A 17,121-nucleotide genomic window follows, 5' to 3' on the forward strand; every position below is an offset into this window, starting at 1 on the left:
TTTGGAATTTGCTTGATGAGGAAGAGCCCAGACCCTTCAAGGGCTCGTCTGAATGGGCCAGACTCATGGAAAACAATCTCCCCAGTTTAAAGTCAACTGATTAAGGACTTAGATTACATTTTCTAAATCCCTTTACAGAGGACATAGATTAGTGTAGGCTGAATAGCCAGGAACTGTCCGTAAGCTACAGAATGTCTCTGCAACTCCTGCGTTTATCTCGAGGCTTTGTCTAATCTGCTTGACAACGAAACAAAACAACAAACCGCCAGGGGAAATTTTGTGTGACCATTAGCAGACTAGACTGTCTTTGAGGAAGTTCCTGATACACAAGAATCGTTCAGTGGAGGTCGTGCAAACCTTTCTGTCAGGAATTCTACTCCCACAGGAAGCTGAGAAACCTCTTAGAGAGGAGAGGCTACAGAAGGGTTGGTCTTTGTTTATCTTTGATCAGAAATCAGGGCATCTTGATGGGACTCCTAGAGTTGGTGGACTTGGAGAGATCTTGAGATTAACCAGCACTCTGAGGACCCCTTGCTCTGGCATTGGGGCCACCAGAGCAGAGCTATAGTAGCAGGTCTGAGAGAGGTCTCAGTGACCAGTAGGGCTTCAGTAGGCAATTACCCAGCAGAAGCTGGGAACTGACAGGGTAATTATTAGCTTCTAATTGCAGGGCAAATTCAGGCCGGGATCCTCCTCTCCAAAGCAGAGGGCATTACCATTTGCATAGCAATTAATTACTTTGGGAGCTACAGAATTTAATTACCCACTAGTCCGCAGGAGCCAATAATTAAATTACTCTCGGAAACAGGGTATTTATTTCCCAGTTAGCTGAGCAGGTAGCGGCTACCTTGGGGAGTGTGCCTGGGTGAGGACCTCTGGCCCGATGGCAGGGCCTTGGCTTGAGGAGCATAGAACAGCAACCTCGGTGCCCAGCAGATGGAGACCCAAGCATCCACAGTTAGATGGCCTCTAGAAGCCTGAGAGCGTATGGCACCATGCACCTACTACAACCCATAGTGGGCAACCACACCAGTGGTAAAGAAGTGGGAATCGAGACTAAAGAGGATACTTGGGCTTGCTTCATCTAGCATTTCCGAATGTGTAAGGTTGTCAATGTCTTTTTAGGACTATGTACTTCGGTCGTCTATGACTCTGAGTCCATCTGGAATCTCTTCACGGCCGATGCCTCCCTGGCACGGGCTTTGGACTGAGGTGTGCTTAGGACAAGTTTGGATTCTAGAGCCGCCTGAGGAGTGTCTGTTTGGACAGCACTTGCTAATGCAATTTTTTTTAAAAACCTTGAACTGGGGGGTTGGGGATTTAGCTCAGTGGTAGAGCACTTGTCTAGCAAGCACAAGGCCCTGGGTTCGGTCCCCAGCTCCGGAAAAAAAAAAACAAAAAAAATATCAAAAAACCTTGAACTGAGTTGAATGTCTCTGAATCAGAGCTCCCATGTTAAAATGCCGAGAACATTATGAGCTAGTGAAGAGCCTGGAGGTTTCCTGATTGACAGGGACCCACTGGGGCTGGGCTGTATTGGCTCTACCCTAGTTTCTCCTTAAAAAAAAATTGGGGCTGTAGAGATGGCTTAGTGGTTAAGAGCACTGACTGCTCTTCCAGAGGTCCTGAGTTCAAATCCCAGCAACCACATGGTGGCTCACAACCATCTGTAATGGGATCCGATGCCCTCTTCTGGTGTGTCTGAAGACAGCGACAGTGTACTCATATACATGAAATAAATAAAATAAAAATTAAAAAAAAAGTTAAAGAGAGGCGTAGAGGAAAGGAGGAGCTGAGGGGATGGGAAGCCATCAGCAAGTGTTTGGTTGGCTGACTGTCCACGGACGAGGACCTCCTGTCCCCTCAGCCTAAGCAAACTGAGCAGCTAAGCGTGTCTGACTCCCAGTCCCTCAGACGCCTCCTCCACCTCATGGGTCACATCACTGGCCTTCCGAGGGTTAGGATCAAGGAGCCAGGAGGCGGCTGAGGTGAGACAATTTTCTCCTCCATCCTAGAGCCTTCAGCCTGGGGGTTCTGGGATCCCAAGGTTGGAGGTGACGTCCACTCAATCTCTGGGCTAGCAAAGCTGGTGTCATGGCCCATGGGTCCCTCTCTGAGGAAGGATGGGAGAGGGGACCTTCGCCCTGATGAGGGTCTCAGGCAGATCATCAACTTCAAGGCGCCATTTTCTTTCTTCTGTCTAGTTTTAGATGGAACTGTCTGACTTGCAGCTCCAGAACCCCGCCACCACACTCTCTCTTGCGTCACCTGTCTGCATATGAACTCTCAACCAACATTGGCTCCAAGGGCTGACACCTTGGAACATGCCCTCTCCCAAGCCTCAAGCCTCAAGCTGAGCTCCTGTCCCCTACCTCAGGCGGGATCTGTGGATGCTTCTAATGAAGTTCTCTCTGACTATGTCTGAGCACCCACCACACGAGGAAAGGAACTGTGGCCGCCCGGCCCTCAGCCCAGGCTGCTGACAGCGGTGATTCATCTCCATCACAGTAATGGCGTCCCCATTAATCGGCCATAAACTAATAAAGCAAGCACTTTCCACCCCTCAGCCCCCCCTCCAACTTCATTAAGTCTTTAGTACATTAATATGTCTTACTTAGTGTCAGCTAAGACTCTTTCTCTGTTTGGGGTGGAGTTTGATAGGGTAGGTATCTCACCCAATGGATGGGAGACAGGACCTGGCTTTACGGAGGGGCTGCTGACTCAGGGCCACCCTCTCCTCCCCACCCCTTTCCTGCTCTGATTGCTGCCCCTTGGATGTGCCTGATAACTTGAGGAAGGAGGAAGGGCATGAAGAATAGAAAACACAGGCGGTAGGCAGTAAACTGAGGACGAGAGTCAGAACAGGAAGAAGGCCTGAAGAGGGAGGAAGGAAGAATGGGGGCATGTCGGGGATGGGGGGCGGGGGTGGGGAGAAAGAGGAGGAGACGGGATGGGGGAGGAGCTGCACACCTCCAAATTAAATTTGTGATTCAGGCATCAGATGGGCCGACAGCCAGAGATTAATTCGAATGATCGAGTTATAAAGAGCGGGAGGCCTGGGTAATCAATCTTACAGCTGTCAGGCTGACAGGCAGGAGTATTAACCTGGCGAGACGGCATGTACAGAGGACTTCATTTCCTTCGCCCCAACCACGTCCCTGACCACCTCTGGCCCATCTCTCTAAATAATAATAATTGTGGCTGTTAACGATGACAGAGACGGGGTGAAGCCTTCCCTCCTGGACCTCCTATCCTTTGCTCAGCTCATCCCTCCCAGGAAGTAGGGCTGGTCCTGTAGGATGATGTCATGTCCTAGCTCTTGGCTTCCTTTTGAAGGAGGAGACTCCAAGGAGACCTTCAGACAGGTCTGAAAAGGGGTGAGGAAGGTCCTCTAGGATAAAGGGTATCACAGATCTCTTGGGAAGAGTTGCCCCCACCCAGCACCTTCCCAGCCAACCAGATGTCTTAGCCTCTTAGCACTGGACAAGCAAACCGGGGTTCAGAGGTCTGAGCAAATCAGGGTGCTAACCCTTCTGACCATGAATCCAGGCTCTGGGTAGAGGTAGCTGGGGGCCCCATCCCTGGCACGATCCCCTGGGCTGCAGCTCTGTTCTTACCAGCAAGCCACCGCCTCCCTCCACTTTACTTCAGCCTGACAGTTTCAGCCCACACCTGGGGGCGGGGTGGTGGTCCCCCTGCAGAGACTTGTGGAAACACCATCCCTAGGGCAGAGGAGGGCTGGGGTGGGATGGGGGTGCCGCCTTGAAGTTGACACCTCTCTCAGCTCCAGCTAATTTTCACATCCTTCAAAGCTGATGTCTCTTTCTCCTAGCTCCAGGGAAAGGAAGAGGGAGAGAGAAGGAGGGAGGGAAGCAAGGAGGGAGAGAGGAAGGGAGGAATGAGGGGAAGAAAAGAGGGGAGGGAAGAACGAACATGAATCCATGTTTGGGAGTGGGCCAGGGCCTGGTCAGCTGCCTGACATGGTTGGCTATAGGTAGGCATATGTGTGGGGGTGGGGAGGCTCAAAGGGGGAAATGGGGCTAGAGCAGAGGTGAGCTGATATGAGCCCCTCCCTTGTCACTAAGAACCAGGCACAGGGCTGTGGTTCCCTGTAATAGTCTAACAGTGCTATATCTGCATTTTTACAAATTAAATATAACAATCTGTTTTGAGGCAAACTAGCCTTGGGCTCATAGCCCAGTGTTGTCATGGTTACTGGGATTACAGACACGTGCCGCTGTGTCAGGACCTAACAATACTTCTTACTCATTTATTGTCACTATTGTTACTGATCCAGGGACCCCTGACTCCTGACAGACAGAAGTTCTGTAACACTAACTCCAGCTGATCGTGTTTCAAGGGCCAGAGTCCCGTCAAGGGCTTGTTGTATACTACTGTTATTGGATTAGTATCACCAAAAAACCTTATGAAGCTGGTTCTATTTTTACCCCCATTTTACAGATGAAAACCTCAGGTTCAGTAAGGTTGGGAAATCCACACAGTCAAAACACAGTGAAGCCACCGTAAGCTCCCCAACTGGAGTCCCAAGGTAACCCAACTTTCCCGGAGACCCCCAATTTCACCCACTTGCCACCAGAGTTTCTCGCTGCTTGATTCGTCTCCATTTGAGGTCACCCAGACATCTGCTCATTCTTTTAAGTAGTTGGGTAGGGGGTGCTTCTGTTTGTCTAGAGAGTGGACTAGGGGACCTAGCGGCAGGGAACGCTTACCTGGGCAAAGAGTAGGGGGCCGTGCCCCAGGAGACTCGCCAGTGCGTAGTCCTAGAGTAACTTCAGGGAGTAGCATTTGACCCCTGTTCAAGCCTTGGCCTCCTGGGAAAGGAGAGGATGCTACACAGAAAGGCATGTGCCTGCATCGCCCACCTCCTCCAGGTTGGAGGGATGCCACACTTTGTAGGTCAGGGTTCAGCTGGATCCGGATGTGGACAAGCCTAGGGTGGGTGTGTGTGTGTGGGGACTCAGTTCCACCCTTGACCCCCTGCTGGGACTGTACTGGAGGGGGAACTGTAGAAGTTGCTTTGCTGAGGTGGTAGCAGTAGGAGGCTGGAGCCAGGCCAGCCCCTCTCCCTGTTTTCCGGGGGCTCATTTCAAGTGGCTTCTTCCAGGACTGGCCTGCCTGGGGAAGGGAATTGGGAATGGAGAGCCTTTTTCCAAGCAAGGGTTCAAAGTCTCTTTTCCCAGGCCTGCCCCCTTGCTCAGGGCAGACACTGATGTTTCCCTGCCAATCTTAATGTTTACTCCTTATCTAGGGCCACGGCCAACCAAAAGGCCCAAGTTCCTGGAGACGTTGTCGGCATCACCAGTGCTCTGAGTTAGTTCTTTTTCATTTCTTAAAAACCTTATGTATACATGAGTGCTCTATCTACATGTACACCTGCACACCAGAAGAGAGGAGCATCAAATCCCAGTAGAGATGGTTGTGAGGCACCATGTGGTTGCTGGGAACTGAACTTAGGGCCTTTGGAAGAACAGACAGTGCTCTTAACCACTGAGCCATCTCTCCAGTTAGGGGATGTTCTTGAGCCTAAAGAGGAGGTGATGAAGACTCTCAGCCCCGCCAGTTAAGGTGTTTTGTTTTGTTTTGTTTTGTTTTGTTTTGTTTTGTTTTGTTTTGGGCAGTGCTGGGGTCAAGCCCAGCCAGGGCCTAGCTCATGTCATACAAAAATTCTACTGATGAACTGCAACCCCACCAAGCCCTAGTGTTCGGGTTTCCTTTCTTTTCAAACATTTTAATTAATTTAAAATTTCTCTTTGGGGGTTGGGGATTTAGCTCAGTGGTAGAGCGCTTGCCTAGCAAGTACAAGGCCCTGGGTTCAGTCCCCAGCTCCGGAAAAAAAATTTATCTTTGATTATGTGTTGGGGGGGGAGCAGTGTGGGTGGAGAGGTGGGTATGTGCAGGTGAGAGTAGGTACCTGCATGGACCAGAGCTGCTGGAGTTGCAGGAAGCCACCTGACATAAGTGGTGGGAATTGAACTTGACATTTCTGTTTTTTTTTTTTTTTTTGGTTCTTTTTTTCGGAGCTGGGGACCGAACCCAGGGCCTTGTGCTTCCTAGGTAAGCGCTCTACCACTGAGCTAAATCCCCAGCCCCGAACTTGACATTTCTGGAAGAACTGTATGTACTCTTAACCACAGAGCCATCCTTCCAACCCCATGTTCATTATTTATTTTATTTACTTACTTATTTTTGTTTTGTTTTGTTTTGAGATAGGGTCTCTCTATCCCTGGCTATCCTAGAACTCACTGTGTAGACCATGCTGACCTTGAAATCACAAAGATCTGCCTGCTTCTGCCTCTGCTTCCTGAGTGCTGGGGTTAAAGGCATGTGCTACCACACCTGGCTTATTAGTGTGTGTGTGTGCGAGCGTGCGTGTGTGTGTGTGTGTGTGTGTGTGTGTGTGTGTGTGTGTACGTTGTTTTGTTTTAGAGCCTCACTATGTAACCCTGACTGGCCTTGAATTCACAAAGATCCACTTACCCCTGCCTCAAGGGAAAATCCTTAAGGTAAATCACAGAAAGCACCTACTTCATGAGCCAGGAAGATGGTTCAGTGGGTAAAATGCTTTGAGGGACAAGTGTAAGGAGCTGAGTTAGGCTACCCAGAATGGAGATTTAAAAACTAGATGCAGGCCTAGTGTGCTGATGCTTGCCATTAATCAGAACCCTCAGGAGACACAGGCTAGTGAGGCTAACCTGGTCTACAGTAAGTTCCAGATAAACCGGGCTGGGGTGGGGAATGGTTGTGTCTGTTTGCATCTGCAATTGCTGCACTGGGGACAGGAGACAGGCAGATCACTAGAGCTCTCTGAGCAGCCAGTATAACTGAATTTGGGAGGTGGGAGCTCCAGATTCAGTGAAAGGCTCTGTCTTGGGTCTCCCTGGTAAGCTGGTTGATAATAACTAGTTGAATTAGTAAGCTCTGGGTTCATCCAGGGACTCTGCCTAGGTTTAAAAAATAAGTAGAGAGAGCACTTGAAAAGGACATCCAACATCAACCTCTGTCTGCCACACACAATCATGTGAACCCATATATGTACAAATACATACACATATACACATTTTTAAAAAGAGCCTTTGTCTCAGAAACTACAATGGAGAGCAGTTGCAGAAGACACCAGATGTTGACCTCTGGTCTCCACATGCTCATGTGCACATGAACACACACACACACACGCACACACACACACACACACACACACACACACACACACGCACGCAATCACGCACAAGACTGGTTATCTTCCTGTGACTCTGTTTCTTCATCTGAAAATTGGGAGAAGGACACCTGCTTCCTTGAGCTGTGGTAGTGGGAAGCGCCAAAGAAATGTTAGTAATGATTGGCAAAATCGGGCAAAGCCGGGGGTGTCAGGAGGGTGTGGGCTCGGGGGGACACCCCCATCTCTCCCGTCTCTCTCCGTTGTTTTTTCTCTCGTCCTAGCTCTCCCAACCTACACTCTGGGGCAAGCCCAGGCAGAGACCTTCAACTTGAACATTCTCTGCTCTGAAGTGCTACTGGACAAGGAGAACATCGAGTGCTGGACGTGGGTATGCTTGAGGAATGAGGGTGCTTCATGTCTCTGTTTTGAGAGAGGAGCTATTTGGATATCAGCCAGGCTGTGGTGGTGTGTGTGTGTGTGTGTGTGTGTGTGTGTGTGTGTGTGTGTGTATAGGCAGTGGCTGGCACCAAAATACTTGCTGATTAATCTTTGTCTTCAGCATGCCCGGCTTCAGTCCCTGGGAAGCTCCAGGCCCGAGCTGGTGTCCAATGGGCCTGAGGGGGCAGAATCAGACCCAGGAAGATGGATTTCCCTGTCCCTTTGGCTTGTGCCCAGCAGGGAAAGGGGGAAAGGCTGTTTCATTATGTTTAATGGGATTATTGGGGGGGGGGACAGTAGTCATGGGGCATTAGCTGCTAATTGGGTCCATAATAAAGTTAATAAAGCTCTTATGGTCTTTGCCATTAAGTATAATTAAGGGGGTGCTTCGTGGTGAGGAGGGGGTGTTCGCTCGGAGTGGGCACAGGGCTCTTGATGGCAGAAAGGTGCTAGAGGATCAAGGCTGGGGAAACTGGCAACTATGTCAGAGCTGGAATCCGTGGTGGCTTCCAGAGCCACCCCTGGCTGGGGCCCCCAACACATCTTCTGGGATCTGGAGTGGGCGAGGTGGACAGGAGGAAGGGTGCCCACATGTGCTGCCCACACGAGTCCAGAGTGGAATTTATTAACTCCAGTCCGAGACACTCCCGTAAAGAAGCTCAGGACAGGGAAGAAATTATATCTCTGCAGACAGAGGGCAGAAAGAACATGACTCTGGCCTGTGATGTCGTGTGAGCTGCCTCAGTTTCCCCTTCTCGAACATGAGAGCAATGCTATGGTTGCAAGGACTCCAGATGCTCTGTGATGGGAGCAAACCATAGATCTCTCCTCTGTTCTCCTGCTTTTTTTTTTTTTTTTTTTTTTTTTTTTTTGGTTCTTTTTTTCGGAGCTGGGGACCGAACCCAGGGCCTTGCGCTTCCTAGGTAAGCGCTCTACCACTGAGCTAAATCCCCAGCCCTGTTCTCCTGCTTTTTTCCCACCTCACTTTGTGGTCATGCAGGGGTGCGGGGATACTAGACGCCCTCCTGCTGGGTGTGCAGAGGCACAGAGACTCTCCCAGCCAGCGAGTCCCTGCTCTTGAATTGGGGGTTATTTGAGAGATGCATTTATATTCTTGCACATGGAGTAATGCTTTCTTTCGTCCTTCCTTCCTCAGATAGGATGGAGTTTTTTATATGATTTATACATTTCTCTTTTCACTTATATTTGTCTTTGTAGTCTTTTCTAGGGACCACCATAGCCCCCCTCTAGTCTTTGGTCATTCAGTGTTGTTTGTTTTTGTTTGGGACAAGATCTTGATATGTAGCCCAGTCTAGCCTTGAACTCAAGATCTTCTTGCTATATTACAGGCTTATTACAGGCTTATTACAGTAGAGATGAACAGACGTTTATTTCAACAGTTTTCCAGGAATAAGCACACAGGTTGCTTCCAGAATTTTCCCGTTTGGACATCCCATCACTCTTGTATTATCTTTGCGTGTTTTTGTATTTCTGCGAGCTAGAAAACTGAATAGTTGAGTAAATGGGTGTATGTAGTTTGTCTTTCTATACACAGTAAACTTGGTTTTGAAGGCAAACCTCCTAAAGTACAAAGGCATATAACGAATCGGAGAACTAAGCTTGCATCTAACGCACACCCCAGTTCTTCCCACCGGCCACCACTGCCAGACGTGGTAGGATTTGTTTCCTCAAAGATATTTTCAAGGGCTGAGGATGTAGCTCAGGTGAGTGCTTGCCTAGCACTCATGAAGTTTTGGGTTCCATCCTCCAAACCACATAAGCCTGGCTTGGTGGCTCTACATACCCGTGTTCAGGAAGAGGAGCCAAGAAGGTCAGGAAGTCCAAAGTTTTCTGTGGCTACATAGAGAGAATAATGAGTTTGAGGACAACTTGGGATATATAAGACTCTGTCACAAGAGACAGGGGTGAGGTGGGGATGGAGGCATGGCACAGAGGTTAAGAGAGCTGGATGTTTATTCAGACAACCCAGGGCCCAATTTCCAGTCCCCTTAGGGCGGCTCACATCCATCTGTTACTCCAGTTCCAGAGGGCCCGAGGTTCTGCTCTCACCTCCATGGGCATTGCATGCAAGTGATTCGGAGACATCCATGTAAACAAGGCACCATATTCATAACGTGTGTTTAAAATGATTTTATTTACTTACATCCCGGCCATTGTTCCCCCTCCTGGTCCCTCTCCCACAGTTCCTCATCCTATTCCTCCTCCCCATTGCTCTGAGAGGGTGTTCCCCTCCACCAGGCATCCCCCTTCCCTTGCCCACTGAGGCCAGACCAGACAGTCCTCTGTTATATATGTGTGTTCGGGGGTTCGGGGATGGGACATAGTATGTTTATAAAAAGGAACTTAACAATAACAACAGAAATCAAAGGTATTTGAGTGCTTTTTTGCATAATTTCTTTCCACTCACAAAAGGTGGCATTCTGACCTCTGTTCTGTATCTTTTTTTAAAATCTACAATTTGCTATTTAGATATTTTTTAGATATTTTTTTAAAAAAGATTTATGGATTTTAGTTACTTTTATGGGTATGCATGAGACTGCATGAGGTTATGTATATCACACTCAGCAGGAGCCTGTGGTAGCCAGAAGGGGGCACCAGATTCCCTGGAGTTGTATATATAGCCTGCCTGATGTGGGCCCTCGGTGCTGGACTTGTGCCCTCTGTAAGAGCAGTAAGTGCTCTTTTTATTTTTTTAAGATTTATTTATTTTATTTATATGTTAGTACACTGTAGTTCTCTTCAGACACTTCAGAAGAGAGCATCCCATTACAGATGGTTGTGAGCCACCATGTGGTTGCTGGGAATTGAACTCAGGACCTCTGGAAGAGCAGTCAGTGCTCTTAACCACTGAGCCATCTCTCCAGCCCCCAGTAAGTGCTCTTAAAGGCCAAGCCATTGCTCTAGCGCAATGGCCCTCAACGTTTTTGCTCTCACTTTGTAACTGTAATTTTGCTACTGTTATCAATCATAATGTAAATATCTTATACAGGATATTTGATATATGACCCCAAAGGAGTCACAACCCACTGCTGGTCCTCATAGCTAGATCATTCTATGTGAAAAAACAACTCTCTCTCTCTCTCTCTCTCTCTCTCTCTCTCTGTGTGTGTGTGTGTGTGTGTTTGTGTGTGTGTGTTTGTGTGTGTGTGTGTGTGTAGAGACAGGGTTTCTCTGTGTAGCCATGGCTGTCCTAGGACTTACTCTATAAACCAGGCTAGCCTCGAACTCATAGAGATCCACCTGCCTCTGCCTTCTGCGTGCGGGGATTAAAGCCTGTTCTCTTAAATGGCTGCATAGTGTTCAATCCGAGGTTGTTTTGTTGGGTCTGTCCCATAGCTGCACTCCTAAGTTTTTCCAGTCCTCAGCCCTTACCACAGGGCAATGAATATATATACACAAATTTGTAGAAATGCAGTTTTCGGGTCAAAATTCGTACGTTTAGTTCTAGCACTTGCGAGGCAGAGACAGGTGGATCTCTTGAGTTTGAGGCCAGCCGGGTCTATAGGAGTTAGGTGTGTGGCTCAATGGTAGGACATTAGCTTAGCATGTTTGAGTTGTGCCTCTAGTATGAGAGACAGAGATCATGAGCCAATTTGCTCTTCTTTCAGGCCGCCTTGAAAAGTTGGTATTGGCGCCCTGAATTCTGAGTAAGGACTGGTCCCCCTTGCTCCGGAGATTGCTGGAGTCTCAAGAAAAGCACACCAGCAAGAACAAAACTGGGGGATGGGGGAGTAAGGGGGAAGGAGTGAGGGGCAGGAGGGAAATGCATCAGAGAAAGCCACCGGGTAAACAAAATTGCCAGAGGGGAGGGAGAGTTACAGTTGGGGTCAAGGGTTAATGCCGACAGAGCTACTGGGACGCGCTGAGCAAAGCAAACAAGTTGGGGGGGAGGGGAGCGGGGAGGAGCCCGTTGTCTGCTGGGGAGCGGATGTGCCTCTAGCCTGGGCTTGGCGCTGCCATTTCGAGGCGCAGGCTCCGAGGTTCTGAGGACCCTGCGGCCAGCTGTTGGGACCTGAGCAAAGCGGGGTGGGATGGGGGACATCTTTCTGCTGCCTAAGGCCTCCCCACCCCAGGGCTGGCAGGGTGGGCCTGCCCGGAGACCTGCACTATACACTTCCAGGGCCCCTGGGGTAATCCCCCTGTAGCCTGTCTGAAGGCTTTGTGAGGAATTAGAGGTGAGCCGAGTGGCTGCCCTGGAGCCAGGCACAGCTTTTAGAGCATTCCTGGGCATTAGGCTTCTGTTCCAGCCAAGCCTCACCCACACCCCACTGAGCCCCCAGTGTGCAGCGGCTCGGGGCCTAATTACAGGTGTCCATGTCAGGGTCAGCAGCAGGGTTAATTTGGGACTTGTCCTGGGGTGGCCAGGGCTCATTAATGGAGCCCGAGAAGTCCAGGGGATGAGCCAACCAAGCAGGGGATTAGAGATTGACTAGTGTCGTGAAGGAGGCCGGGTCAATCAGGCCTGGGTGCTGAGACCAGCCTTAGGTATGTTCGTACACTGGTCAGAGAGATACAAATATAGTCACATTCGCCCAGGCAGACACACTATGGGGACTTAGAACTGGCTTCACAGTTCTTTCGGGTACCCGAAGATGGTCTTGGGAGAAACGCCCCCACCCCCCATCCTGGCCCCTAGCCTTTTAAGCCTCGCAGGCTGCTCTTACTAGCCCCTTTTCTTGTCCCCTCAGGCTCCAGCCAGGTCCGTGATAGTCCCCTTTCCAGCACCTAGAATCCAATCCTGGGATTCTAAAAAAGCGGTTTGCCAGCACAGTAGCTCAGAGCAGTCTCTAGGGCTGTCTTTAGCGGTGGGCCGCCATATCTGAGTGGTGTGACCCATATCCTGCAATCTAACCTGGACCAGAGGGCCCCTGAGCCCAACCGGAGCCCAACTCCCAGAATTCCCATATCCACACTGAGCCTCGAGACAACCCTGGATGTTGAGGGGAGACAAAGCCTTACTGTCCAGAGGTCACCAAAGAGGAGGGGGAGGAGGAAGAGGAAGCTGCTGGCAGCCAGGACAAGGAGGGGAAGGGAGAAATCACTTAACCCCAAAGCCACCATTCATCTTTGGAACCCAGGCACTGATGGGGGCCATCTGGAGCTGGCTGAAGACCCAGAGGCTCAAGTGTGGGAATTTGGGAATGTGGCCTCCCAGAGCTTCCTAGGTCAACTGGGAGGAAAGCAGTGGGAACCTCCTTCCCCAGCCTGCCCAAGTGGCCATCCCTCCCTGAGATGTGAAGACAGGACTCATCTCCTTGGCTGTGCTGCCTGCAGAAATGTTTTCCCAGCATTGGGTTAGCCCTCAGCCTCCAAGTTGACCTTCCGAAACTATTTCACTTCTAGCCTGTGAGGACAGCATGGAGGTGGGGTGAGCATGGGAGCTCAGAAACCCATGCTCTAACTGTGGAAGAGCCGTGTTCCTAACAATGACTTCTATTCCTGTGCTCCCTTCCCTAAGCACCGCCGTGACTAATATTTACAAGTGACCATAGGAACCAAATGATCCCTCTCCCCATTATATAATCAGCCACTACTCCACCCCAGCAATTTAACTTCTCATGGTAAAACACTCCCCTCCTCAGGACCAGGCTGCCACCTGTGGTCACCTCACTTTTGATCCAAGGCCTCTAAGATTCCCTCCTCACACTTCCAGCCTTGCCTGTGCCGCAGCGAGGACCCCACACACACTCCAAGTCCATAATTGAATATAAAGGCCCAGAAGCAAATGCAAACGGTAGCATCAATCACCAGCAACCTGGCAGCCTCCTGCCATATATCTTTCTCACACATAAAATAGCTCATGTTAATCATTGCTGCTGATTTATTGTCTTTTCCACCTTGTACATAAATTATTCACCGTGGCCAGGATGCTCGCAGAAATCTGTAATGACGACTTCTACTTGCCCATCTCGGATCCTGAGGCCTCTCGGTCCACCCATCTGTGGAAGCTCATTGGCTGAAGAAAGAAGAGGGGCAAAAGGATTACTGATGGTGTGTGTGTGTGTGTGTGTGTGTGTGTGTGTGTGTGTGTTAACATTCAAGCGGTTTCGCTTTTAGAAACTCCCCAGCTGTAGACGAGGAGTGCAGGTAGAACGGTGGGTGTGCTTCTGGGTGCCTCTGGGGGTTTTCTAAGGCTCTGGCAAACAGCAAGAGGAGCCTTTCTCTGCAGGTTCCTGCCCTCCACCTGTCAATCAAACCTAGCTCCTGAGAGTTCTGGATCCTGCACAGGATACGAGCATGCTAGTGCAGTTAGGAAACCTGCACACGTGTATCTCCTGCCCAATGCCCCTGCCCTGGCCTAGGGTATTGATTGCCTAGGGTCTCCAGCTAAGTTTGTCCTAGAGAAGGCCACCAGGGCCTCAGAAGATGGTGGCAGTAGTTATGGCAATGTCCACCAGAGGGCAGTCCTAAAACCCAAGACACTGGCAGAAGACCTTGAGGAAAAGCTACGCAGGAACTGTGTCTGAAGAGGTCAGCTCTCAGAGCAGTAGGGGGGATATTAGGGTAATAGAAGACTGGTGGAGATGGGGGTCTTACTGAAGCGACAGGTCTTAACAGCTTCAGTGGGACCACAGGGCAAACCATGTCGTCTCATACATTAAAACACGTATAATGTCCTCATCAAGTGGGATCATCTCAGAGTATCTGGGGGCAGAAAGTCTGTGTAGATAGTGGGACCAAGGAACCAAGGAGTCACTCGTGCCAGTCTAACTCTCCTGGACAGCGTCTTCTCCTGGGACTCCGTTCTATTGGTTCCCAGATCTCCTCACTGGCCTGGAAACCCCTGGAGCTAGTGCAGCGGTCAGTGGAGCCCAGTAAAGCCCATAGCTTAGCATCTGGAGCGTCAGTTGTCTCATAGAAAGCAGCATAACCCATGAGGATCCAGCCAGGTCCCAAAGGCCCATTCCTTCATTCTTTCCCTGATTGGGGAATGGCGAGCTTCCCAAAGATTCCCGAAAGTCCCACTGGATCCAGGAGGCTTGTTGCTTCAACGTGAGATTGCCCAAACCCTGACATTTCTCCAGCCCTTATCTCCCAGATACACTCGAATTGCATGATCTTCTACCTTCCAAGGAGGCTACGACCAGCACAATAGTTAGACGGTGCATAGAGCATTGCATGGCTACCTAGCAAAAGTTTGTTTGCCCTGTGGTCCCACTAAAGCTGTTAAGACCTGTCGATTCAGTAAGACCGCCATCTCCACCAGTCTTCTATTTCCCTAATATCCCCCTACTGCCCTGAGAGCTGACCTCTTCAAGATGCAAGACTCTGATCGTCACAGTACTGGAACCTTGGTGTACGTAGCTGGCTCTGAAGAAGTCAAGATGTCTCCTATAGCTCCCGCTGCCTCAGTCCTGGGCAAACGTCTGAACTCTACAATCTGTTGGTCAGACTCGCCTACATGCCCATTCTCTAAGCTCTTTCCCCAAGCTCTCTGAGTATATTAATTGAGCTATGGGACATTCCCTTGACTCCTAGCAGGGCTTTGGAGTCTTGAATCCAGTCCAATCAGGATGCTTTCTCCTGCTCTCAGAATCCTTGAAGCTAAGATTGAATTGAATCATCCCTTCAATGAGGACCAACGTTTCTCCAGATATGATTTCTATGCCTGCTTCAAGACTATTAAGTTTGAGAGTGTGGGTTTGGGGATCTAGGGGAAGTGAGTGAGTTTGGGAACCAAAGCACAAAGGACCACAGGACCAGGCTAAAGATGTCTTAGACCTACTGTAGCTTGCAGAGGGCAGCCCAGAACTGTGACTGGAGGCTTTTGAACCTGGTTTCAGAGTGCTGACCTCCCACAGCAGCTGCTCTGGGCCTGGGCATCTTCCTGGCCTTTCATCAGGGTCCCTCCTTCTCTGCCATCCTCTGGTCTTTCCTTACCAGCTTGTCTGTCTGCCCAGCCCCGCTGTCTTCACGTCTTTCTTCACATTTGCTTCAAGGCTGCCCCAGGCCAACTTGTTTATCCATCAGGGGGTCCGAGTGTGTATTTCAGCCCCAATTATGCTTTGACCACAGCCACCACAGATACCCAAACAAACAGCCTGGGCGTCAGAGGTGGAGGAGGCTCAGACAGGCTGGTGCCAGGGGGCCTGATAAAGGGGGATCCGCTTGGGCTTGGAGGTGATGAGAGCTGTTCCTAATGACGGGGCCCCAGGGATTAGAGGCTCATGGGTAATTGGTCTCCTTGGCTAGCCCACAGAGGGGATAGTGTCTTGGTCTCAGTGATTTCTTTGCCATTTCCAGTGTCCCCGTGGTCTCATCTAACAGAGGCTTGGGAGTGTGGTGACTTGGAAGAAGCTGGCCTCACTTCTGCAGAACAAAAAGTTTGACTCCTGAACCCAGGCCAGCCCTTAGAGACCGTTTACCCCATTCTCGGACTGTAGTCTGTGTCTGTGGAAAGAAGAGTGAGGAAGCTCCTTTTCCCACTTCCCTTCATCTCTGCTCAGAGCTCAACAGCTCCCTGAGGGACAGAGTCAGAACTATGGAGCCAGAGCTGTGGATGTTTGTGGGCCTTCCCTCAATATCTCTTATTCTTAGCTATGCTTCTCTCTTTGGCTAATGAACACGCGCAGTTGTGCGGACCCACAGGTCTGACATGGGAGGAAGTCCACCCTCATTATGGGAGAGCTCCAGTCTCCTCTGCTTACCTAGTACTTGTGGTATGGACTGTGGTCCTTCAGACTGTGCCTGTTTCCCACTGGTAGGTCAGTGAACGGGAGATGACCTCATTTTGACTGTATGTATACAGGGAGAAAAAAACCTGATTTGCACCAAGCTCTCTGAGAACGTACAAGGAAGGAAGGAACAGCAACAGGAAGCAGGGATAGAGCCACTGTGACAAGACACAGAGGAGAATTGGGGGGTACTTGATATGTGCATCCTGTCTTCTAGCTAGAATTTCTCTCTCTCTCTCCCTCCCTCCCTCCCTCCCTTTTTCCCTCCCTCCCTCTCTCTCTCTCAAACATTTTTAAAATTTATTTTATGTATGTGAGTACACTGTAGCTGTCTTCAGACACACCAGAAGAGGCATCGGATCCCATTACAGATGATTGTGAGCTACCATGTGGTTGCTGGGAATTGAACTCAGGACCTCTGGAAGAATAGTCAGTGTTCTTAACTGCTCAGCTATCTCTCCAGCCCCCTTTTCCTTTTTTCTTTTTCTTTTTTCTTTTGAGACCGGGTCTCACTATGTGCCTCTGACTGGCCCAGAACTCACTCTGTAGACCAGACTGGTCCTTGAACTCACAGAGATCTGCTTGTCGCTGTCTCCTGAGAACTGGGATTAAAGCTGTGTGCTACCACACAGGGCCTTCCTAGGGTTTCTGAGGCTAGGCTAGCTGGCATCTAAGAATCATGAAGAAACCCTGACTCCATTGGAAATTGTGATGGGACACCAGGGATTCTTACTCACCACTCCCTAGCTGTGCTGTACCCCAGGCAGGAGACCCCCCCTCTCCAATTACCTTTGCCCTCTAAATTCTCAT

General features: G+C 49.9%; 1 long non-coding RNA gene across 6 annotated transcripts in view; it reads right to left on the minus strand.

Annotated features, from left to right (window-relative positions):
• Positions 1–13,435: 13,435 nt before the first annotated feature.
• Positions 13,436–17,121, minus strand: part of LOC147997129 (uncharacterized) — a 32,930-nt gene continuing 29,244 nt past the window's right edge. For 3 of the 6 annotated variants that reach the window (XR_015653421.1, XR_015653426.1, XR_015653423.1), the window contains one exon: positions 13,442–13,592. This is a non-coding gene — a long non-coding RNA (uncharacterized LOC147997129). Of the gene's footprint in view, positions 13,593–17,121 lie in introns of all 6 variants that reach the window. The other 3 variants (XR_015653425.1, XR_015653424.1, XR_015653420.1) reach the window with 2 other exon arrangements.

The sequence above is a fragment of the Rattus norvegicus genome, chromosome 1 (genome assembly GCF_021556685.1).
Source record: "Rattus norvegicus strain SHRSP/BbbUtx chromosome 1, alternate assembly SHRSP_T2T, whole genome shotgun sequence".
Taxonomy (NCBI): Eukaryota; Metazoa; Chordata; class Mammalia; order Rodentia; family Muridae; genus Rattus; species Rattus norvegicus.